Raw genomic sequence first — 25,493 nt, forward strand, 5'->3', positions numbered from 1 at the left:
TGTCATGGGTGCCAGCCCGTAGCACTGTCAATCGGTTACTATTTTCTCTTAAGACGCAGCCGGCCTTGTTGGGTTGTAGGCGGCTTGCTGTGTTTAACATTAAGAAGCCATATTCTTATTGTTGTTTTGCTTGTACAGCTGGATTACAACTAGCCGTCCCGCTGGTTTCTAGGCGAGTCAATTCTGTTTCTCTGCTTCGTATTCTGTCAATAAAACACAGATTTAATACTAAAGTCAAATTTGCACAGAAGCACTTGCACTTTGATGGTCATAAGTTTGGAACCAAGAAACCTTATTCGGAATAGACATGAGGTTTGAATACGGTGGGCAGTCAGAAGATCTATAGGAAGAAACATCTCTGTACCCTCATTGCGTAATGGCACACCAAGAGCCAAGGTTAGGCCAAAATAATAGAGTAGTAACCTAAATTCCTCTGCTCAATCGGTGGGGTGTTTGAATTTGACTCAAAATTTTAGATAGTCGCTAGAGCACTTGCTTGTTATTTGTAAGACGAGGTAACTGCACTCACACTTTATGGGAACTACCCAAGGAGGGAATTCATATACAGATACACAAAACAAAGGGTTCCTAGATGAGGTACATAATTGATAAAACTTTTACATGTGTGGTTTTGGGCAAAAGGGAATTTTATTAATTCACTTATTTGCACATAAATGGTAATATTTTCCAAAATTAAAATTAATAATAACCTCAGAAAATAACAAAAAATAACAATAATAAAAATTGAAATAAAAAAATTGAAAATGAAAACTAGAAAATTAAATATTGTAACAATAACGTTCTAAAAGGTATGAAGAAGACTAATATATGTGCAAAAATTGTAAAAAACAGAGACGGTCAAAAGTTGAAATGTAATTGACACAATAAGAGTACCTAGTATGTGTCTTTGAAAGATGTTGTCTATATCCATGATATTATGGCACTGTCTTTTCAAACAACATAAAAGAAATTACAGTATGATGGCTCACTGTGTGAACAAGGGGATCCCGCCAAAACGCATTACAGCCCTGTAATGAAATAAAGAAAAACATATCTGGAAGACTGGAACTGCAGTGTCGGTGTCTGGCTTAAGGATTTATTTTGTATGCTGGATGAGTTTGGATATATATATATATATATGCATACTGTAACGTTGGTCTGTGACAGAATATTTAAGACCAAGACTTAAAGGTGATCAAGCCCAACAGTGCTGCAAGGCCACACTTAAGCCAATAAAGTGAAATACAAACCTCTTTTACCATGACAACTGTTGTGTTTTGTATTTATGTGTATTAGGACTCTAACAGACCTCACCATACTCATTTCAAGTATTACGGAATCGGGTGGTGTGACTGGGTGTGGTTAATAAAGAGTGTGACGCAGTGCACTCACTTAACGGTTTCATACTGTCAAAGAAATGCGTGCAAATCAGAGCTAGTGTGTGGTGTGCTCTGTTGCATGCTCCTGGGCTTGGGAAGATGCTACAACTGGCGACAAGATAGGGGACATGTGCTCCAGAACGATGAGAGTTTGCCATGGTCCAGGACCTAAACGAGCGGTCTATAGTTGGCGTATGTGGAGTCACAGCGCAACTCCAGCTTTTGAAAGGCCACCGAAGGAGGCGAAGGCCCTACATAAGAGCACTGTCAGTAAGCCTGCCAAAAATCTACTGATGAGGCCGAAAGAAGAGATACTGTGCCACTGCATAACACAGAGCCAGCACCGATACAAAACATAAAGCTAAAGACAGTGACAAAAAAGGTACAAAGAAGCACTAAAGGCAGCAACAGTCATAATGCATAAAATTGAGAGTGGTGAAGAGCATGTGCAAGAAATGAAATCATTACTCACCTTGAAAAAGGCGCCCTCCAACTTCAGTTCTGGCGCAACAACCCGAGTAGTAGTGAGCAGGCTGATTCTTGCAGAGGTGTTCCTGCGCAAAGTGACACTGAATAACAAACGCTCTCTGAACAGCACACACTAGAACAAATAGAGAAGAGGAAAAGCACCCAATCCTGCAGAGGTGCATTCCTGAAACCACCCCTCCTTTCGATACTGCCAAAAAGCTGAATAGCGACGCCAAATGGACTACCTGGATTGAAATAGTGGCGGACTTCATAGATGCTATAGAAGAAGCAGATAATAAAAAGATCAACAAATACTTAAAGAACCTTGCAGGTGACAGATTAATAGAGCTGTTAAAGAAGATTTCACAAGCAGCTGACATCGCATACTGTCAAATCAAGAAGATAACGGAGGCCCATTTCAATCCAATGCCGAATGTCGACTATGAAACGTACACTTTAAACCAAGCAAAACAGCAACCTGGTGAGATGATGGATGAATTTGTAGACAGACTTGATAAGCTTATAAAGCACTGCAAGTTCAATGGATTCAATGATGATGAAGCCACGAGTCAGAGTTATTGATGGCTGCCTCTCTGATTCATTCTAACAACGCATGCTGTGAGAAAAGCTAATTTTGGAGAAGGTGCACATGGCTGCAAGTGCGGAACCTTGCTGATCCACAAGCTGCTGCTGCTGGAGCAAGACCACTGACTCAGTGTCAGTTAAATTGCTCTCCCACCCTCGCAGCTTCACCATTAATTGAGGCCTGCCCCTGCCCATGTACTCTCGAGTGTTGGTGATCGAGGCCCTCCTCCATCCGCAGGTTTCCCTGTGTCTCATCCCTGGTGGTCCAGTGGACCTCTATCTCCTTCCTCTCGCTCTGCTCTTACACTCGTTTCCACTCGTTTTTCTACCCTCTTTAATTTTTCACCTTTCTGCGATGTTCTGCATCTCTGCTCTTTTGTGCCTTATTTCTGCTTATTTTCCCCTTTTTCCTTTATTTCCTTTAGCCCTTATTTCCCCGCCGCTGCTGCCCCGGCAGCCCCTCCCCCCAGCGCGACCAGCCCAATCCAGCTCTCCTCCCTGCTCCTGCCTCTCAGTTGCCCAGTCCTCCCCGACCACCCTACTTAATGGCGGCCGCTGCAGACAGGCGAGCAAGACCACTGACTCATTGTCAGTGAATTTGCTCTCCCACCCTCGCAGCTTCACCATTAAGTGAGGCCTACCCCTGCCCCTGCACTCTCGAGTATTGGTGATCGAGGCCCTCCTCCACCTGCAGGTTTCTCACACCTCATCCCTGGTGGTCCAGTGGACCTCTGTGTCCTTCATCTCGCTCTGCTCTTTCACTCGTTTCCACTCGTTTTTCTAACCTCTTTTATTTGTCACCTTTCTGTGCCTTATTTCTGCTTATTTTCCCCTTTTTTGCTTTATTTCCTTTATCCCTTATTTCCCTGCTGCACCCGGGGCCCCTCCTCCCTCGCGCGACCTGCCCAATCCCGCTCCCCTCCTCGTTCCCGCCTCTCAGCTGCCTAGCCCTCCCCGACCCCTACTTAATGGTGGCCGCGCTGCTGGCGCGCCAAAAGCAAGCCAAAGGCAAGCCGGTATGCGCCCGTCGGTGAAACATCTGCGACCGGTGCCAGGCACCCTGGCCCTCCGCCCTCCAACGCTACGGCCCACCGGCCCTCCACACACTCAACCCAAGCCACAACAACACCTGCAAGCTAGCATCACCAGCCAACACACATGGACCCTTCAGCTGTCAGCGCTGCCGGCACACCTGCAGCACTGCTAGGAACACGGACCCAGCACAACCCGCCTGCAAGAACACAACCAAACCAAAGACCCTGCAATGCATCCTCCTCAAGGTCCGATCCCTCCACAAACATGCCACCAAAATCTGAGACCTCCTCGACAGCACCACCCTGGACGTAGCGTTTTTCACTGAAACCTGGACCAACACACTTCGGGACCCGACATCGCCATTGCCATCCCCCAAGGATACAAGATCTCTAGGAAGGACCGCCCCATCCAACCAGGAGGAGGAATCACCATTGTCCACATATCCAGCCTCCGCCTGAGCACACTCTCCGACTAGCCAACAGAACTGATGGAACACCTTCAATTCAACATACTGGCCAGCCGCACTGCCACCCTCCATGGAACCCTCATCTACCGGCCCCCTGGACCCTGCGGACCTTTCACCAACTCCATCATGGACATCATCTCCCCGTAGGCCATCACATCCACCAACTACACCCTGTTGGGAGACCTCAACTTCCACCTCGACAACCAACTGGACCCCAACACCACATCCCTCCTGGACAAACTCCACAACTTTGGACTACGCCAGATCGTGGCTGAGCCCACGCACTTAGCAGGACACACCCTCAACCCCATCTTCACTACAGGAAACTCCATCACCTTCAGTCAAACCACCGATCTCCCATGGACTGACGATCAATGCGTCCACTTCACCTAAAGAACACCCACCATCCACAGACACCAGCACCTGCTCCCACGAAGAAACTGGACCAAAATCACAGGCGACCAGCTTACCTCCACACTCAACAATTCCACCCCAACCATCGAGGAAAAAGATGACCCCAACACTGCAGCCCGAACCCTTCATAGATGCATCTCGGACAGATCCAACACAATACCCCCCTCAAGAAAAACAACAATACCCGTGCCAAGAAAGTCAGATGGTTTACCAACAAACTTTGAGAGTCCAGACGCACGTGCCACCGCCTCTAAAAGGCCTGGAGGAACACCAAATCCATAGAAGCCCACTACAACTTCAGAGCCGCCACCAACACCCACCATCAACTCATCAAAGAAACGAGGAAAAAAGCGATTGAAGACAGAATCTCCACCCACTTGCACAACAGCAAGGAACTCTTCAGCATCATCAAGGAGTTCGCCCAACCCACCAGCGAGTCTAATGACATCTTTTCCTCACAAGAACTCTGCGACAAACTAAGCACCTTTTTACACCACAAAATCAAGAGCATCTACGACAACTTTGACGAAGACAATCAACACACTCAAGACTCACCAACCACCCCAACGCCCGGAAACCAGTGATTGACAACTAGACAGCCCTCACCGATGAAGACTCACTGAAGACAATGAAGTCAAGCCACTCAGGGGCCCCCACAGACCCCTACCTCCACCACATCTTCAGCAGACCAGCCAACACCATTGCAGCCATGCTCCGCCACACCATCAACTGCTCCCTGGCAACTGCCTTGTTCCTCGACCACTGGAAACACGCAGAGGTCAACCCCCTCCTAAAAAAAACCCTTGGCTGACCCCACCAACCTCAAAAACTACAGCCCCATCTCCCTGCTCCCGTTCCCAGCAAAAGTAATTGAGAAAGGCATCAACAGCCAACTCGCCACATAAGGGACACAACATCCACAACACCTCCCAGTCTGGTTTCAGAAAAAAACACAGCACGGAAACCACCCTCCTCACCGCAACAGACGACATCCGCACCCTACTGGACAAAAGAGAAATAGTAGCCTTCATCCTCCTCGACCTATCAGCGGCATTCGACACAGTCTCCCACCGCACTCTAATACGCAGACTCAACGACGCAGGAATCCAGGACAAGGCCCTCGACTGGATCCACTCCTTCCTCTCCGGCAGGAAGCAGCGGGTCAGACTCCCCTCTTTTCTCTCGGATCCTACACCTACCACCTGCAGAGTCCCCAAGGGCTCCTCCCTCAGCCCGACGCTCTTCAACATCTACATGGCTCCACTCGCCCCCATCATCAGAATATATGGACTCAACATTGTGTCATACACAGAAGACACCCAACTCATCCTCTCCCTATCCAACGAGCCAACTTTCGAGAAGGCATGGACGCCCTCGCCATATGGATGAAAAACAGCTGCCTACAACTAAACACCTGCGACACCTGGTGGCTCACTGCCCTCGGAAATCCGCCAACCCCACGGACCACGCACGCAACCTGGGAATCATCCTGGATTCCGAGCTCAAAATGGACGGCCAAATCAACTCTGTCTCGTCTTCCTGCTTCCACACCTTCCCCTCCTTCATAAGACCTTCAAATGGATCCCCCTCCAACACTGAAAGACAGTCACTCACACCCTGGTCACCAGCTGACTTGACTTTGGCAACACACTCTATGCCGGAATAAACAAAAACCTCACACTGGGCATACTCCACTGGCTCCCCGTCAAAGTGAGAATTACTTTCAAGATACTCACCCGCGCACACAAGGCCCTCCACTGCACCGGACCAGCATACCTGAACAGCCGACTCAAATTTCACGCACCCGAAAGGACCCTACGATCAGCCCAGCTCTCCTACGCCGTGGTCTCCGCACCAGAAAGACCAGATCGGGAGGATGCTCCTTCTCCTTCCCCGCGGCCAAAGCATGGAATTCCCTTCCGCTCCACCTCCGACAGACAACATCGCTTCCCATCTTCGCAAGAAACCTCAAAACCTGGCTCTTCAACAGACCCCCCTCCTTGATGAAATGGAACCTGCACCCCCCACCCCTAGCACCTTGAGACCCTTACGGGTGAGTAGTCGCGCTTTAACAAATTACTGATTTATTGATTGACTGATATGGAAGCTGTAACAACCCAAAATGAACCAGCATTCAGCATGAAAAGTAAGCAGAACCACAATGCCGAGGCCCATCAAGTGATGTGGATTCTCCTTCCCACATGAAGGTAAATGTCCTGCTATCAGACAAATATGCAAAGACTGCCGGAAGGAAACCCATTTCATATTAGGCTGCAAATTGAAAGAGAAACTAAGTGTGTCATGAAGAGACGAGTAGATGGACGCCAGATAGTTCCAGAAGCACTCAAGCCATTCTCACAAGGCCAAACTGCAACATCAACTGAGGCAAGTGGAAACAAACCTAAGTTGATTGTTATCAGATTCATCTTCCAGTGGTTCGTTGATGTCCTCATTGAGTGACAGTGAGGAAAATGGATGTGCGATGGTGATGTCAGTCACAGACCGACATCCGCTTGTAGGACTGGCTGCTTGCAAGGAGAAACACAAATCTGGGAAGAATCGCCACATGAAGCAACAAAGTTCATTTGAACATTGTCCTAAAATCATGCTCAAAATGAATGGTTGCCCTACAACTTTCATTATAGACAGTGGTGCATCAATAAACTTCATGCCAGCAGAAAAGTACACTTCCACACCCTTGCAAAGCAAAGGATCTTTTGTGGCGACCATGCAGCATAAGAAAACGACAATGCAAGCGCCAATTCATGTCTTTCCGGGTACTTCGTCGCATGCATGCTTACTAAGTTTCGAGACTGCTGCTGACATGAGACTGATCTCTATTAATTACAACTTAAATGCACATTCTGAAATAGTGAACCAATCCCCGACATTGTTTTATGGACTTGGGAAACTTAACACAACGAAGGAACAGCTTCACATTAATGAAGATATTCACCATGTTGCATGAAATTGCTTTTCACTTACAGGAAGCTGTTTAAATGAACTAGAAACACTACTAAAGCATTATTAAGTGCACTACTGGTCTGTCACAGTGGGTTTCACCCATTGTGGTGGTGCCAAAGTAGGACAGTGGAGGTTCTCTGTGCATTTGTGTTGATATGCAAAAGGCCAACAAAGCAATTAAGGGAGAAAGACATCCACACACATTGAGGACATGATCATGCAGCTGAATGGCGCCAAAGTCGTCTTCCGCCTTGGTCTGGGATAGAAAGGATAACACCAACTTGAACTGGAAGAAAACTGTAGGTACATTACTACTTTTTCAACGCATATTGCTTTGATCAGATATAAAAGACTCCATTTTGGTGTGTCATCAGCGGCTAAATCTTTTAAGATGTCAGTCATCAAGTAATTCAACCTGCCACACATGCTTTTAACTACAGTGATGATATACCGGTGTTTGTGGCAACACGAAAGGAACATAATAAAGCACTTGCCCTGGTATGCTGTCTGCTTACTAATGCAGGTTCCACACTAAATTCTGAGAAGTGAGAATTAAAAAAAAAACAGGCTTAAATTCTTTGGGTATATTTTCGCTGAAAAAGGTGCAAGCATTGTCATTTACTTGCCTTCCAGAAGATATGACCATGCTGCAATCTTTCTTAGGCATGGCAAGCTGCTTCTCCAGGTACATTTGTGATTGCGCCACCATAAGTGCCCTTTAAGAGAACTAACAAAGCGAGATGTTCCATTCGAAAGGTCATCTGAATGTGACCAAAGCTTCAAAAAAATAAAACATGCAATTGAAAATACAACAGAAATGGCTTACTTTGATCCTAAGTTGCATACAAACATTAATATAATAATCCATATTTGTAAAGTGCGAACATATCACCCCTTAAGTTTTCAAGGAGCTGTTGGCCGTCAGGGAGATTAATGAGCTATTGCCCAGAGTCACATGATGATGAGCAAGGCTGGGCTGCCAGCGCCGGGATCGAACTGTGAGCCCCAAGCTCCAGAGTCAGCCACTCTGGATGTTGCTCCACACCTCTCCCACAGATTTTGTTGGATGCTAGCCTGGTGGGGTTGGGAGCAATCCGTGCCCAATACAATGGGCAGCCCGATGCTCAGAGACACATTGTGGCCTATGCTAGCCAGAGTCTAGTTCAGACTAAACATACTTATTCTCAACCGGAGATAGAAAGCGTAGCTGTTGTGTGTGCATGTAAACACTTCCATGTGTTTCTGTACGGAAAGTGTTTCACCCTTGTTGCAGATCATCAAGTGTTGCTCACCATCTTTGGAAATCCGAACGCCAGGATGCCCCCTCACCTTGAGAGGTGAGGGTTTTTGTCTGTAGGAATATCAATACATTATTGTGCACAAACAGGTGAAAGATCGAAGCCCCACAGACTAAGTTTCACAAGTGCCGCTACAGTGTCATAGCACAATGTCCAAAGCAGCTGAAGCCTATATCAATTTCATAGTAAAGTCAAGTGCACCTGCAGTTCTTTCTATTGAACAGAATCTGACAGTACTAATACTGACAAAGTCATGCTTAAGTTCAAGGAAATCATTACAGCACAATCATGGAGGAAGTATACTCGACCTCTTACAGATGATGTTGAGTAAAAGAAATTCAAACATGATTGTGAAGAGTTTTCTGTTATACATGATCCTGCCAAACTAAGAAGGGCAAGAATAGTTATCTCTGAAGCCTGAGGCAACAAGTTATTGAACTGGCACACAAAGGACATTGTGCATTACCGCAACTAAAAGAGCGCTCAGGAATCAAACATGGTTTTTGTGTCATGAAGAACGAGTTGAAAGAGTGCCTAAAGCTTGTCATCTATGTAAGTGATGTCTCCCAAAACAACTCAACACACATTGAACATGTCTGATCTATCTAATCATCCTTGGGGGAGGATTGGGGGAGGATTGCGGTTGATTTCTTCGGACCCTTCAATAACGGACACCATTTAATGGTAGTTGTCGATGAGTACTGACACTTTCCTCTGTGGAAGATTTATCATCAGCCACACATGACAAAGTCATGGAGAGGCTGGATAACATTTTCAAAACATGGGGTGTTCCCTCCATTCTCAAATCTGACAACAGTCCACCCATCAATAGCAAAGAGTTCAAAGACTTTCTTAATTGTTTGAACAACAAGCATCAGAAAAGTACACCTCTCTGACCACAGGCAAATGGTGTTGTTGAATGATTTATGAGTATTTTAAAAAGGGTAGTTCAATGTGGTGCACAGGAAGGCATTGATCTCAAGGCAGCTTTATGCCCAGATCTTGGTGCCTACTGTTCCACTCCTCATTCCACAATAGGAGAAAAGTCCTGCCACCTAGCTGTTTGACAGAGCTCTTGGAACTAAGATACCACAATAGACCCCCAGCGGGTCTATAGACCCTGATGAGATTCATGCCACTGACACCTCTTGCGAATGCAAAATAAAGGCTTATGCCAATACGTGCTAATGCACTCGAGACATGGTTTTCAAGATAGGAGACCGAGTTCTTGTCAAGCAAAAGCGGACATGTAGATGGGCACTCCGTTTGATGCTGAACCGCTAGGAGTTGTGGTAAGCAAGGACATAAGGTAACTGCCCAACAACCTGGAAAATACATATCCAGAGACTTATCACACTTTAATCCTTTGCCTTGATGTTCATCAGCTCCAGACATCGCTAGTGAGGCAAGTCCACCTGAGTGCTCAAGCCAAGCATCCAACTCTTCTCCAGAGATGACAGATGAAGGTGCCCTTCCTCTATCTCATACAACTAGATCTGGACTAATCGAGGAGTTGTAAAGTGTATATGTATATATATTTGTTCTAACTTTTTATTTAACAAAGGGTGGCAGATGTCGTGACTTGTGTTTATGTGTATGAGGACTCTAGTGGTCCTCGGCAGACTCTTTACAATTATTACTTAATCTGGTGGGTGTGACTGGGTGTGGTTAATAAAGTTTGTGATGCAGAGCGTTTAGTTAACAATTACATGCTGAAGAATAAAGATGTGCAAACCAGAGCTCCATGTGTGACATGGTCTGTTGCATGCTCCCGTGCTGGGAAAGATGCTACAACAACATTGTGCCACATGTAAATATAGGAGGGTTTCCAAGGATCACTCTGGGATCCTGTCTTCAACATCTCATGCTCATTAGTCCTGCAAGGATCCTGGCACATATATATAAACCACATTTATGGATTTTAAAAACAGCTCGAGTCCACCATACATTTCCATATTTCACAGAGAAAGAACAATGCACGGCTAGAACGCTATTAACATATGGGGCTTTGAAGAAAGACTCTTAGCTTGCATCTCCTTATATCAGCTTGTTCTACTCAGTGTTTTCAGCTGACCTTCCTCTGCATTTTCTTGAAGCAACACACTTCCAAGCTTCAGCTGTGCCTAGAGGCTCTTGTGTTGCACTGTATATAGTTCCCCAGTATTTTCGGTCACACTTCTATACAGCACAGTAGCATCAATTACATTTGCTTCGGTTAATATGAATGTTTTTTCATGAGATCCAGAACAGCTTTCTCCAGCTGACCCTTTGCAGATGTAAGAGATATTCCTGATGCCTCAAACCGGCTCAATTTGCTTCAACCATTTGATTCTCATGCCACATAACTCCCTCCGCCATCTAAGCTCAATTAACCTTTTCCTGCTCTCTGACACTAAGCCGAGATCCAGCCTTGCACGGAAACCTTTTTCTAGACGTCTTCTTCTGTGTATTTTCCTTTGCTCTGTTAGTTTACAACCAGTTCTCTCTTCTATGTGACTAACATCTGCACCCATTTCTACTCCAGATCCCACTGTAGTCCTTCTACTCATCTGAAATAAGCCCATAGATTGCTCCGATGTGTTTGTCCCTCCTCCTGTTTTACCTTTCTTCATATGTTTCAGCATGTGTATACTTTCTAGTATACCACGTACCTCAGTCAACCTGCCCTGCCCACTCCCATGTATATTGGCAAAATCAGGTGCATTTTAAAACCTCACTGAACAAAAACTAATTTGCAATTGCAGGGGTTATAATTTACATGATAATCAACTGTCATTTGAATTCAGTAGGGTATCCTAACCAATTTAGGAGAACCTCTTATCTAATTCCTGAAGACATATATTATTGAACTCTATAATTATGGGTCAAACCACCTTGCCAAGGTTTGTTGTTTCTGTACAGAGCCCCAAATAACACCCTTGGATCTAGACTTACGCTAATTAGAGGAAATAATAGTCCCACAAGAAAAACTATCCTCTGTGGGTTTGTGAAATATCCCTGAAAGGTTATGACTCTCTTTGTGGCAAAGATCCACATCTAATGTCAACAAATATAATTAAAAATTATAATAACTAGAGATCCTAGAGTGAATATGTAACTTCATCTAGCAGCAACATCAAGGGAAAATATTTGTTATAAGCTAAACATTCCATCAAACAGCTCAATAGCAGGCCCCTCCCCCAAAACAAAAACCTTAAACACCCAATTTCAACTTGTCGGTTACCAGGACAGTGAATGCCTCTCCTCCTCCTCCAATATGCCTGATGATTAGTCTACACAGTGGTTTATCTCCAGGAGGAGCCTTACAGGAATCATGCTGATGAAATAGAGTGTCTCCCATGATAGATTCAAATGCGATAACCTGTTTTCTAACGTGCTACAGCTCCCTATTCAGAGGAGTTGACTCATGCTCCAAAAAGGAATTAATGGACGACCCTAGAAGGATTACGAAGACATATATGAGGGCCTGATTGAGTGTTTGGTGGGCAGTAATTCAACAGCCAGGGTCGCAGAGGACATTACATTGGCCATCGCGATAGACTCCCACCGACCAGATTTAGAGATCTCTGCCGGTCCAGCAGTGATCTCTGAATTTTCAGAGGTACTGACAGTATGGAAGTTCCTTTTAAGGTAACAAAGGATTGTATGCCCACCATCAGTTACAACAGCCTTCCACAAGCTTTTTGTTTTTTAAAAACTAAGGGCCAGATGTAGGTAATTGAAATTAACCGATTCTAAAATACAAAATTTTACCGATTCCGTATTTTAGAATCGGTAAATGTTATGTAGGTAAAAATTTGGTATTTTTTACCAATTCGGTAAAAATCGCTATCAGCCATTTGGTATTTACCGAATTGGTACTTACCGATTCGGTATTTACCGAATCTGTAATTCCCATTCAATCCTATGGGCCTTTTGGCCCATAGGAATGAATGTGATTTACCGAATTGTTAAATACCGAATTTGTAAATACCGAATCGGCTACGAAAACGAAGATAAAACTCAGGAGTCAACCAACCCCCTCCCAACCAGGAAGTGGCTACACCCAGGCAGCAATTAGAAGGTTCTGGATATGCTGTGAGAGCAGAGCTGAGTCCCTGTGCCACAGGAAAAGGGTTGTGTGTTTAAACTAGGAAAATGGCAAACACCAGTGAAAAGGAACTCCAAGAGAGGAAGCGAAAAATAAACTTCAGCACCATGGAGCTGCAGGTCCTCGTGGAGGAGGTGGTGAAAGAACACCAAAAATTGTTTGGAAGGCAGTCCCTGACTTTGGCTGAATCTGCCAAAAGAAAGATTTGGCTGGAAATACAGTCCAAGGTGAATGCGGTAGGAGTGACTCCAAGGGACATAGATTACCTGAAAAAGAGGTGGTACGACCTCAGGAGCTTGACTAAGAAGAAAATTGCAGAGCTCCACAAAGAGTCAAACCGAACTGGAGTAGGGAAGAACCGTGCACCTCCCCTGACTGAGCTGGAGGAGCTGGTTGCAATGATCTTACAGCAGATGAGTGGTGAGTACTGCCGTGCGCCTCCGCTTTTGTGGAGGCAGCGGAACCTGTTTTTTAGGGTCCCAAAGGTGCGCTCAACAACGTTCCTTGTGGATTTGTGTGCCATGTTGTAGCGTCTCTGGCTTGGCGTTGATGGGTTCAGGTAGGGTGTCAGGATAAACGAGAGGACGGCATATGCGCTGTCACCTATTGGAACATAATAGGGCCATTGATCACATGCACAAAAACACATACATCAGCAATATCTATCAGGGTGTGTCACAGTGTTTTACCTAGCAGGTATCCTTCTCCGAATTCCCCCGCTGTCAGGTGGTGTAGATCCCACTGTTTCTGAAAGATGTAGGAGTCGTGGGTGCTTCCCTGGAATTTGGCCACAATGTCTGTGATGATGTTGTTGGCATCACAGATTACCTGCACATTGATTGTGTGTGTTGACTTCCTGTTGCGGTAAATGTACTCTGCGGCAGCAGGTGGGCAGATTGGGATGTGGGTGCCATCAATACAGCCGATGACGTGTGGGAAGTGTGACCGTTGGTAAAAGTCAGTCTTTGTTTTTAGCAGTTACACATGTGTGTCAGGGAAGCTGATATAATGATGCATTCTCTGCATCATGGCCTCTAGGAACTTGCAGAAGAAACGGGACAGGCAGCTCTGGGACAACCCACCTACCGCAGCAATCACCCCCAGAAGCAACCAGGTGTAGGCTGCAGAGCACCTGCACATGGGGTGGGAGGGCGTGCGCCCTTGGTGTTGGGTGTTACAGGAGTGGGCGCAGGTCCCTGATCAAGTCCAGGATGGTTTGGGGTCTAGCCTGTACCTTTGCAAGATCTCTGGCTCAGTGAGTTCAAAGAGCGGTATCCGCTGTCTGTAGACTTGCTCCACCCGTCTCCAGACCCTCTCTCCTGCTGCCTGTAGCCGTAGCCACCTTGCTATCACGTAGAATGCCGCCATTCTGGTCACACTGTTGCATTTTGGGGGCTTTTTTATAGCCTGCACCTGATTACCACCTGCTTTCAATCCATGGTAATTACTGACTCTTAAATACCGAATTTCATGAAATTCGGTATTTTAGAAGTTACCTACATCTCAAAAATAATTTTTGGGCATTTCTTATTTACCGATTCGGAAAATACCGATTCGGAAAATACCGATTCAGTACATTCCGATTTGGTAAATTCCGATTCGGAAATTACCGATTCAGTAAATTCCGATTCGGTATCTTCCAATTCGGTAAATTACCGACTCGTATTTACCGAATCGGTCTTTTATGGGCTCCTACATCTCAATAGCCCAATATCGGTCAGTAACGGCCGAAATTCGGTATTTTCGGCGGTTACCGACCGGTATTTGGCTACCTACATCTGGTCCTAAATTCGAATTGGGAGTTATTTTTTATTAAAAAAATAGCTAATGACTCACCCATTCTCAAGGATTTTTTTCTTGAATGTTGGGGTCATTATTATTTTTGCCTTTAAAAGAAATTGGTTTGTTACCCTTACTCCGATGGCCAGCTCGGAACTTCGTCAGTCGTTTTTTAATGTAATGTATATTTGTTTATTGATGTTGTCTAGTTTATTTACATGTTGTTGATATCATTTGATTCTTTGTACTATATGGCAGTTATACTTAGTTTGTCTTTTTATCTATGTATTCTTTCAGCCCTGACGAAGTTCTGTCTGGAACGAAACACGTTGGCTGATGTCCATGCTTTTAATCAACACTAAATAAAGAATTTATATTGGAATATATACAGAATCCTTTGACCTCATCATGGTGCACCGTCCACATTCTTTCAATACAACTCTAATGTCTCCCATATTGCCCTTAAGACATACACTGAAATCCTTGTGCTAGGAAATGTCTTATTTCATACATCACAACAGACATATTATGTAAAGCTCTTTCCACATCCTCTATTTCACTTATTTAACTGACTTGCCGGGCCATTCACTATGTTAATGAGTCCCTGTGCACGTGTATGAGCCATCCATAGATAAATAATGCATGTGTTCCTGAAAGAAGCCCTAACACATGCATTAGTACATTTGTGTGACTGTCAAAAAAACTGAACAACATTCAGAGAACTGAATTAAATTCTGACGCAAAGCCAGAGTGCAGTTTTGCAGTATTTGACACTTGGTCAGGCCACTACCGCAGCGCCCATCAATAACTCTGATGCTTAGTATATGGTGCTCACTTATGTAAGTGTAGCACCCTGACTAATCCAGACAACCCTTATGGTGATTTTAGTGGTCTTAGACAACCTTAGAAAACTCTCTAAGCGGTAGCTGTGGACAGCAGTCTTCAAGCTTAGACCAGGAGTTAGTTTTACCAGTACTTAATCTTATGGTATAGGTTAAGTGAAAAAAATTACACAGTGTAGTTATACAAATAGGTATTTATTATTAACACTTACTAACACAATGTAGTATCACCTACTCGGAGATTGTCTTGACAGGCTTTTTGGCTCTATTTCGGAGTGATAAAGACTTTAAGCTTGCTCACCTCTATAGGCTGTATTCTTCCCTTTTAAGCTCTTTCTTCCAGACCTAGAAGAGGATAGTTGCTTTATATAATGATAGATCCCTTACTCTAATCCATCTATTGCCTATTGGCTTTGCCTTTCATTATTTTGCCTATAGTAGAGGTTGGATCCTGTGGTCCTGACTATATATTATACATTGGTATGGTTTATGTAGGTACTCTGACAGAGCTAAGGGTTATTTCATGCTTCTCAGGCCTACAAGGCCCAGAACTAGATAGACTCCATTTTGCTCTCTGTCCCTGCAGAGATGAGATGCTTTAAGGGAAAAGGTAATATTTTGGTTTTGAGCTGTTGTTCGCCCTAAGCGAACCGGAGAGAACCGGCCAGAGCTGAATCTAATCAAGAAGTGTCCCTGGGCTCAGGTCTCTAGACGAAACAAGCAGCTGATCACTGTGGGAGCGTCTAGAGCGAGGAGCCCGGTGCATGGACCTGGTGGGAGGAGGCTTCTGGCTGGAGCTTTCCACTAGAGGAGAGGAATCCATATTAGCGAATTGCAGAAGAGGAGGTGTGGTCAGTTCAGTTTGGTTCTTGAAGAGTGGAGAGTAGGATGTCTGCTGGAGCTGCAGAATACCGTGCAGTTCTATTGGCTTTCTGGAATGGAGAAAGAAGGCAGATGATTGCTGAAGCTGAAGAGAGAGCAGTAACTATCAGCTGGGACTGCCAGTTTGTCAGAGAGCATTAAAGCAGATGGAGGAGCTGAGGCTGTCAGCTGGAGCAATTGAGCCAGAGGCGTGAAGCTATGGTGACGGAGGGAGAGACAGAGAGAGCCCTGATCCCACCAGAGACAGAGAGAAATCTTCCTTCTAATAGGTGAGGTAGTCTAAACTAGTCCCCTTTACACTTACACCTTAATCTTTTCCTTATTCCCTAGGCTATTGTATGTCTAATCCTTTTCTTCCAGCGGTGTGTTAAAAGTTCCTGTCCCCGCAGATGACATTGTCCCTGTATGTCTAATCCTTTTCTTTCAGCGGTGTGTTAAAGTTCCTGTTAGTTATAGAGACCCCGCAGATTTCTGTATGTGTATTCTATTGCCATTTTGTAATAAAGATACCCCAGTTCTTAGTGAACTAGTGTGCATGTGTTGTTATTCCTTCATACAGTGTGTATATCTTTTGTCCCCACACAGTAGGGGTAACCTTGTCTCCTAGTCATGTATTACTGTTTGAACAGATGTTACCCCTGATCAGGTAAGTGATAACTGAATAATTAGGGAGAGAGAGGAGACCTGGAACTGAGGGATAAATTATATACTAAGTAATTCGGCCATCCCATAATATTATTGTAGTAGCGAACCCTTAGTGAATAGTGAGAGAGACTTCCCAACAGAGAGCTGAAGGTATTCATAGGAAAGTGGTCGTCATTGGTAAGTGGCGTTAGTGAGAGCACTGATTGTGGTCAGTGTGTAGATCTGCCGGATTGCAGATCGGATTGTAAGTGAGTGAGCACCGGGGGGATACGGTGTTTAGTTCAGCCGGATTGTGGACACAATAGAAAGAGAGTGAGCACTGAGGCTGCAGCTCAGTGTGTAAGGCACGCCGGATTGTGTGTCGAGTGAGCACTGATGGTGATCAGTGTGTAATGGTAGATAATCAGAACTGCCCCAGGGTAGATTAGTCTGGACCCATGTGGTCGCGAGACTAGGAGGTATGAGTGTGGTGTAGGGCATGGATGTCCTTGGTAATCAGTGAGTATTCTTAGTATCCCTATAGATTTAGTGGTGTTTCTGATGATATGAGCTTGTATATTGGAGTTCCCCATCCTCAGGTAGGTACCCAGGTGCCTGGATAGATGGGTCCTGAGGAGGGAGGTGGTTGCGTTCCGGCTGGGTTGGAGGGGCTCTCAGGAGCTGATCCCATCTGGTCTAGAACCCGGTCGTTACAGAGATACAATACAATACACATAATACTTTGTCAATAGAATACAAAAATAGCATAGAATATGCCTCAAACTCAGTGAGAAGACTGTGCAGCCCTTGACGGAGATGCAGAACCACCACCTGTGTACATGAGTCTTTTGGGGTCCGTGGGAGCCCAGGATCAGCAGACTGGTATGCTGTGTTGCGGGGCCTGCAGATGCAGGGGAGTGACTGCTTCACTCCAATGGTGATTCCTTAGGGTGTCTTGGATGTCCACAGGCCCTGTGAAGACCCTGTATGGGGCACAGGCACAGACGTTGCAGCAGCCTTGCAGGACAATGAGACCAGGAGCAGCAGGAGTCTTCCCAGTTGCAGTCTCGGTTCCTAATGCGAAGCCCAGCGAGGTTCAGAGTGCCTAGACGGCTCAAGTTGAAGTGGTATGTGATCTGAATCTTGTTCCATGGTGAATCTAGGGACCCACCCACAGGTAAGCCCTTAAGTACCCTAAGGAAAGGGTTGGAACAATTCAGGGGTCCCTACCAGAGGAGGGGCTGGACAGTGGGGAGGATACTTCCTTGTCCTTTGTCCAGTTTCTTGCCAGAGCAGGACTGGAATATCCAAAGAGGGCACCAATTTACTCTTCAAGCAGTCTAAGTGGTGATGGAAAGTGCCCCACCCTGTCCCAATACGCTAAGTCATGTCTGAGAGGTGGTCACACCTCCCTGTGACAGGATACCTATTGTACTGCCTCCCTCTTCTCAAGCTTGGCACAGCAGCAGGAGGGCAGAATCGTGTCTCTGGTCAGCAGCAGCCGTGGTTTGCTGCCCAGGTCTAGAAGACAGGTACTTTGAGCACTGAGGGCCTCCCAGAGGAGCTTTACAGTGCATGGAATTATACCCCACATCGACATGTTTGATACCAAACATGAGAGCGTTGGTTACAGCCATTTTAGAGATGCTCTAAAATCTAAGTATCTATAGGCTGATGCACTTACAACTCGGGAGAATAGACTACGAAGGTTGTAAGGGTGTCCTATTCATGCTAGGCACCCTCACACTTAGAACCGAGCATCCTTCGTTCAGGATTGAAAGGCCTGCCCTAGGGATGACTTACAGGTTTTAAGTGCAGTGACATCAGATATAAGGAAGCTTATATCTGTCATAAGTGGCAGGCCTGTAGTCACAATTTGAGTGGTCTCTCATTGGTGGCATAATGCATTCTTTAGCCTATGGGAGACCTCTGGTGTACCTATGTCCTGGGTACCTTAGTACCTTACACTAGAGACTTACCAGAACGTACAGGGTACACCAGTAGTCAATCTGGAGTGTACCTAAGTACTCACCATGTCCAATTTACCGAAGAAGCACAGAGATTGGGGTCCTGATTAGCAGAATCCCAGTCAGACTTGTCAGAAAAACATAGCAACACCAGGCAAAAATTGGGGGTAACCATGCAGAAGAATCCTACCTTCCTTCACTTACAATATCAATTTCATTTATTTGAATTAAATATCATTTAAATCCCAAAAAAAGCTGGGCTGTGGCAGATAAGTAGTTTTGCTAAAAGTATTAATGGCAGTTGTTCAGGTTGCCTAACCGCTTCACAAATGGAGTAAAATCCTAGGATGTCATCCTTCATATAATATGAGATTCATACTTCTGCAAGGGTTAAACTAAAGTCGATATTTCATTCATGCTTGATTTCTCTTCAAACTGAATATATTTTTGCCTGTTAAAGTCGATATTTCATTGCTGCTTGGGAAATAGATCAACAAGCGAGTTTTTAAATTGTTCCCAGATTCAGGCCTAATTTCCCCGATCTCCCTTGGTCCAGGCAATGACTGGGTGAGACACTGAACCCAGTCTTAACCCAGATGCTGCATTAAATGATAGCCCTGAACTTTGGTAAAGTCTGAGTTCATCCTGTAATCATCAAACTGAGCCTAGGAATCGCCTGGCAAATATAATGAGCAATTTATCCATTCACGTAAATTAAAATGTTTTTTCTTCTTTAAGAGTTATGATTGCAGAGTCGGACCTCAATCTTGTGAACTTGCAACAGGAATACTCACCTCACAATCATATTTAGTGGAGATATTGCTTTCTGTTTTAGGTCTACGAGCTTGGGGTTCAATCTGTTGGCTTAAATCATACAGAAAATGAGTTACCTGATGCCTAGGGCCATATTGATGATTACGGATTCTTTTATGCTGAAATCAGACTTTATTAGTCAAAATGCTTAGGATTCTCAGAGCCAAAAACTAAAGGTCCAAAATCACAGAGATGAAATGCCCCATCAAAAACATCACAGGTGGAGGCAGAAGTTCATGTTCATAGCTTCTGGGCTCAGTTTTGGGTCTGCAGGGATCCAAATAGATGAATTTAAATAACCTTCCTGTTCTTGAAAATAGTTCATGCTCCTCAGAAAAAATACCTTCATCAAATCTTTGTAACTTTGTAACTGCTCAGAAGCACACACTTCTCAGTATTGAGTTGAAGCAAACTGCACAATAATATGGCTTCTCGTACTAAGCTAGGAGAGGAATTTTTTGTGCAGGTGAGCGGGGAGCCGTCACAAACTCTGGCTACACAGAAGCTGCTGAACCAGAAGAGAATGTGATAAAGTACTAAGGAGACTACTGCTTACAAAATAAACATCTGAGAATGTTTTAATCCCCAAGAGAAAGACAACTATAAAAATGTGATGTGCAAACTTTGTGATCAAGAGTTGAGCCTGGGACATATTGATTTGGATTGTCAGCCATGAGAAGGCCCTTGTGTACAAAAGATGTGAACTAGAATTGCAGAGGAGAAGCCAGAAGAGCAGCGTCAGAAATAATATGAAGAAATGGCAGATGTCTAGAATTTTCCTTCAAGGCGGTGCAGGAGAGATATGAGAACAATATCACATTAGTATCCTCAAATAGTCCTGCACACATTATTAAAGCAATATGTGTCCCTGAGAACAAAATGTATTTGCGTTGTTCTCTAAAAATAAACATACTCATCTAATTTGCATGCATACTAGTTGTAGGGTTGCCAAACAGTTTATATGAATTGCTTCAAAAAATACTACGTAACTTTCTTCACCAAACTTTTTTTGTCCATGTTTGGCATATGGTTTAATTTCCAAGCAACTATTTTGAAAAAACTATTTTGCATATTAATATCACAGTAAATGAATACAATTAAAAAATTACATTATCCCTGTAACGTGAATCAGAAGCAGCCATTCTAACAAAAAGATAAATTTCGCCCAATGCATTTCCGGATTATTTCATCCCTTCTTCAGGGGCCTCTGAAAAGATAATAATGAATTCCAAATACCTGTAGCAAATATTTCAAACAATCCAACAGGCAGGAGTGTCAACTGAAGCACCCAAGAAACACATAGATATGGCAATCATACTCCAGTTGAATATCAAAGTGTGCACATCTGAAAGACAAAGAATGTCAGACCAGAAAACACCAATATGTTGGTTCAACCCATCACCACCACTCTCAAGATCAAAGGCCACTTACAGAATGGCTCAACAACACTGTCTGCCAGTTTGTGACAACCAAAGGGCTTCCTCCAATACAATCTGTGGATGTTAAAACATTATCAAGATGTATAAAAAAAATGTGTTAAAGTGGATAAAGCCACACTTAAAATGAATATTATTGGGTTCTGTTAAATCGCCCTTACCCGTGAACAACACTGTGAAATACAATGTTTCTCCCCGGATCAAGCCGTTCAGAATACGTCGTACAATAACACTATTGTAGGTCCTCACTTTGTGTTTCAAAAAACAGTGAAAAACTAATAAGCCCTTATTTATTGTGTCCTGAATCGTGAACGCTCGATGAAATCATAACATTACCACATAAAAGAAGATGCCAGCGTTGCTGTATTGATTTGAACCAACCGCTATGTCACCCAGTGGAAGTGATCTACGCAAGGAATTCGCTGAAAAAAACGCTGTGAAAATTAGCGTACAGCCCAATGTTAGCGTTGAAGTTTGCATAATAATCCTAACCACTTCCAACCTGAGTTAATAACGACCCTGTTACTTAAAAACAGAAGACTATCCCACCTCTGAGTGCCCCACTGAAAAGTCTGCGGACAAACCGGAACTAGTGCACCGGTGAAGTTTTAAAGAATACTCAACAAGGAAAGAGGACAAAACGTGTATCCTCAATTCAGCACCATATTTAAATGGTGATCGAGTATATAGAACTGCAGCTTCTAATGTTGATAAAGGAACATGGAAAACAAGCAACTGAAAAAAGAAACCTCTGCTCTAAATGTGACATTGGCAGAAGTAACTGTATCCAAAACGGACTGTGCACCACTGCTCTCACTGCTCTCAATGTCAGGAACCCGCCACAGTAAATGTGCAGATTGTCAGTTTGATATACAGATGTCCCTTTAATAAAGTGGAACATACCAAAAATGTATTGCAAATTGCGCTGACAAAGGAACACATAAGCATACTAAGACAAAATGGAACTGAAGCAACAATGATTTCTCCTGAGGTATAACTCAATAACCTGATTCTCAATTGCCGTAGATTAGGCTTCTTCTGTAGATGCAATCCGCTTCATTCTCAGCAGTTGTGAGAATGGTAGGCTGTTAAGGAGATTGGGAGGATGAAAGCTCGAAAATAACAGTAAACTGTTCCTGTCTGTGTTTCTTAAAAACAGTTGTCTCCAAATTATTGGGTCCTTTTGTGATCAACACATCTAAAAATGATAAGCAAATCTTGTTTATACTGTGGGTGAATTGAATGCGAGGATTCTTTTGATTCAGGTCCTCAATCTTGTGTTGTAGTTGGTGTTAGGGCTTATTCCATATTGAAAAGATATAATCGATAAACCTACCATAAAACACTAGGTTTAATTGCCATTCATCATCTGAGAAGTTATGATCATGTTCAAATTTTGACATGAAGATATTAGCGTACGCTGGTGCCCCCGAAAAGCTCATAGACGGGCCGCTTATTCGAAATTAAAATAGGTCCTTCCACTCCAGATAGCTGTGTTGTAAACAGAATTGTAAAAACTTCAGAGCAAATACTTTATTGGCTCCTATCTCTGGAAGTTAAAGCATGGCCCACTCACATGCCTCCAAACCTTCAGGCAATGGAATTGAGGTGTATCAAGCTGTAACATCGATAGAACAAAGCAACCATTGATCATACTCTTGGATTTCAATGTTGCTTATCAATTGCAAAAAGTGTGTGGTAACTTTAACGTAGCTCTTCCATTTTTGGCAGAGGATTGAAAGAAAAAGTCAACGTATTGACCAGCTGGTTTAAAAATTGACCCACACCCAGACATAATGGGTCTGAAAGGTGGGTGGTATACATTTGTGAGCACTTTAGGCAGCATACATAGTCGGGGTCTTCTAGGATGGTGGACTTTCAGAATTTCTGAGTGTTGATGGAAATCCAATTAATCTCTAGTGCTTTATCTAAGATGTGGTCCAATGTTGCCATGATATCAACGGTTGGATCCGGATTAATTTGACATATGTGCTGGTGTCTTTGAAAAGCTCTGAAACTTTTGTTTCATAGAAACTAGTGTTCATTACCACTAACGCACCACCCTGATCAGCTGTTTGTAATGTAAGCCGTTGTTCGTTGGCTAGTTGTTGTATGGTCAGTTCCTCTGTTTTAGTCAAATTCCGATGAGTTTTGGTTTGAAAATTGAGTTTGGCAATATCCTTTTTAATCATCGTCTCAAATGTATCAAACATGAGACATCAGTGCCATGAATGTAATTTGGGGTTTAAACTCCTTGTATTGACTCCTTATGTCTCCCTCTGCATCTGTTAGGGTTGACTCAGAAACTGGTAGCAAGTTAGTAAAAAAGTGACGTAATCTCAGTTTCCTCATGAATTTGTATAGTGATATTTCCAGTTCAAAAGCATTCGTTTGATACGTTGGGACGAAAGATGTGCCTTGATTTAAAATGCGTCTTTGTGCCGATGTCAATTCCATAGAAGAAATATTAATGATCAAATCCTGGTCTTGCTCTGTAGATTGCGACGGTCTTGTTCCTTTTCTTTTGCCTCTCCTGGTTTTTTGGGTGCACTGTGATCTGGTGGGCATCCAGCCGCTTGACTGCTGGATGAAAAAGAACCGATGAAGACGATGGTGTGGGAATCTCGCTGATGGGTACTGCCGATGTTTGTAGACTGGTCACTGGTGGTTGTTGATTTGTACTCAATGGAGTTCTAGTTATTTCCATCTCCTGATCTGACACCACACTTTCCTGAGAGGATGATGCCGGTTTCTGTGTCATTCTCCTTCGGGCGTACACCTCTGCCCAGGTGTACATCATGTTCAATTTATAATCTATTGTATCTCCACGAAATTTCCTTTACTTACCTTCCTGAATATCTTTACCGTATGCGTCCAGTTTGTTGTTCAAATCTTCTAATGTGATTTTCCCGTATTTTCCAGTATTCTGGTTCACATCTGGATGACAAATCTGCCTTGATGGTTTCTGCCTCTTTCTCTATGCATTAGAATTATTATCCAAAAGTCCGCCATAACATTGGGGTCTACGCTTTTTTTCACAGCAGTTTTCTCAGCGAATTCCTTGCATAGATCACTTCCACTGGGTGACATAGCTGTTGGTAAAATCGATTCAGCAACGCTGGCATCTTGTTTTATGAGGTCATTTTATGATTTCATCGAGCGTTCACGATTCAGGACGCAATAATTAAGGGCTTACTAGTTTTTCACTGTTTTTAGAAATACAGGGTGAGGACCTACAATAGTGTTATTGTACGACGTATTCTGAACGGCTTGGGCCGTGGAGAAAAATTGTATTTCACAATGTTGTTCACAGGTAAGGGCGAATTCACAGGACCGAATAATATTCTTTGTAAGAGTGACTTTTCCACTTTAACACAATTTGTTAACACATCATGATAACATTTTTGCAACCACAGATTCTATTGGAGGAAGCCCTTTGGATGTCACAAACTGGCAGACAGTGTTGCTTAGCCAGTCTGTAAGTGGCCTTTGATCTTAAGAGTGGTGGTGATGAGTTGAACTGTTCTTGGCACACCATTGCATGATGACTAAGCCTACAACTGTCTGTATGGATTGGTACTCTATCCTGTTTTTTCATTGTGTTTAAGGGTGAAGGCTCTCATTTCATTTTAACATATTCGTGTTTTCTGTTCTGGCGTTCTTTGTCTTTCAGATGTGCACACTTTGGTATTCACTGGGAGTACGATTGCTATGTCTATGTGTTTCTTGGGTGCTTCAGGTGACACCCCTGTATTTAGGATTGTTTGATATATTTGCTAATGTAAATTGGAATTCATTTTTATCTTTCCAGAGGCCCCTGAAGAAAGGATTAAATCATTCTTGACACACCAATGCATTATGACTAAGCCTACAACTACCTGTATGGATCGGTACCCTACTCTGTTGTTTCATAGTGTTTAAGGGTTAAGGTTCTCGCTTTTTTTTTAACATATTGGTGTTTTCTGATCTGGTGTTCTTTGTCTTTCAGATGTACACACTTTGTTATTCACTGGGTGTACGATTGTCATGTCTATGTGTTTCTTGGGTGCTTCAGTTGTCACCCCTGTTTGTTGGATTGTTTGAAATATTTGCTAAAGGTAATTGGAAATCATTATTATCTTTTCAGAGGCCCCAGAAGAAGAGATTAAATAATCCCAAAATGCATTGGGTGAAGTTCATATTGTTAGAATGGTTGCTTCTGATTCACATTACAGGGATAATGTGATTTTTTCATAGTATTAATTTACTGTGATGTTAATATGCAAAAAAGTTTTTTCAAAATAGTTGCTTGAAAATTAAACCATGTGCCAAACATAGGCAAAAAAAGTTTGGTGAAAAAACGTACTTACTATTTTTTGAAGCAATTTATATAAACTCTTTGTTTATTGGATAATGTGAACTAGTTAAATGTACGCAGTGCATCCAAACACCGAGTGAAGACTCACTCATTT

At 43.6% G+C, this 25,493-nt stretch overlaps 1 protein-coding gene across 2 annotated transcripts in view; it reads right to left on the bottom strand.

Moving 5' to 3' along the window:
- Positions 1-25,493, bottom strand: part of DRAM1 (DNA damage regulated autophagy modulator 1) — a 303,166-nt gene that overhangs the window by 55,225 nt on the left and 222,448 nt on the right. The gene's annotated exons all lie outside the window — the stretch shown is intronic.

This window comes from Lissotriton vulgaris, chromosome 1_1, assembly GCF_964263255.1.
Source record: "Lissotriton vulgaris chromosome 1_1, aLisVul1.2, whole genome shotgun sequence".
NCBI classification, from domain to species: domain Eukaryota; kingdom Metazoa; phylum Chordata; class Amphibia; order Caudata; family Salamandridae; genus Lissotriton; species Lissotriton vulgaris.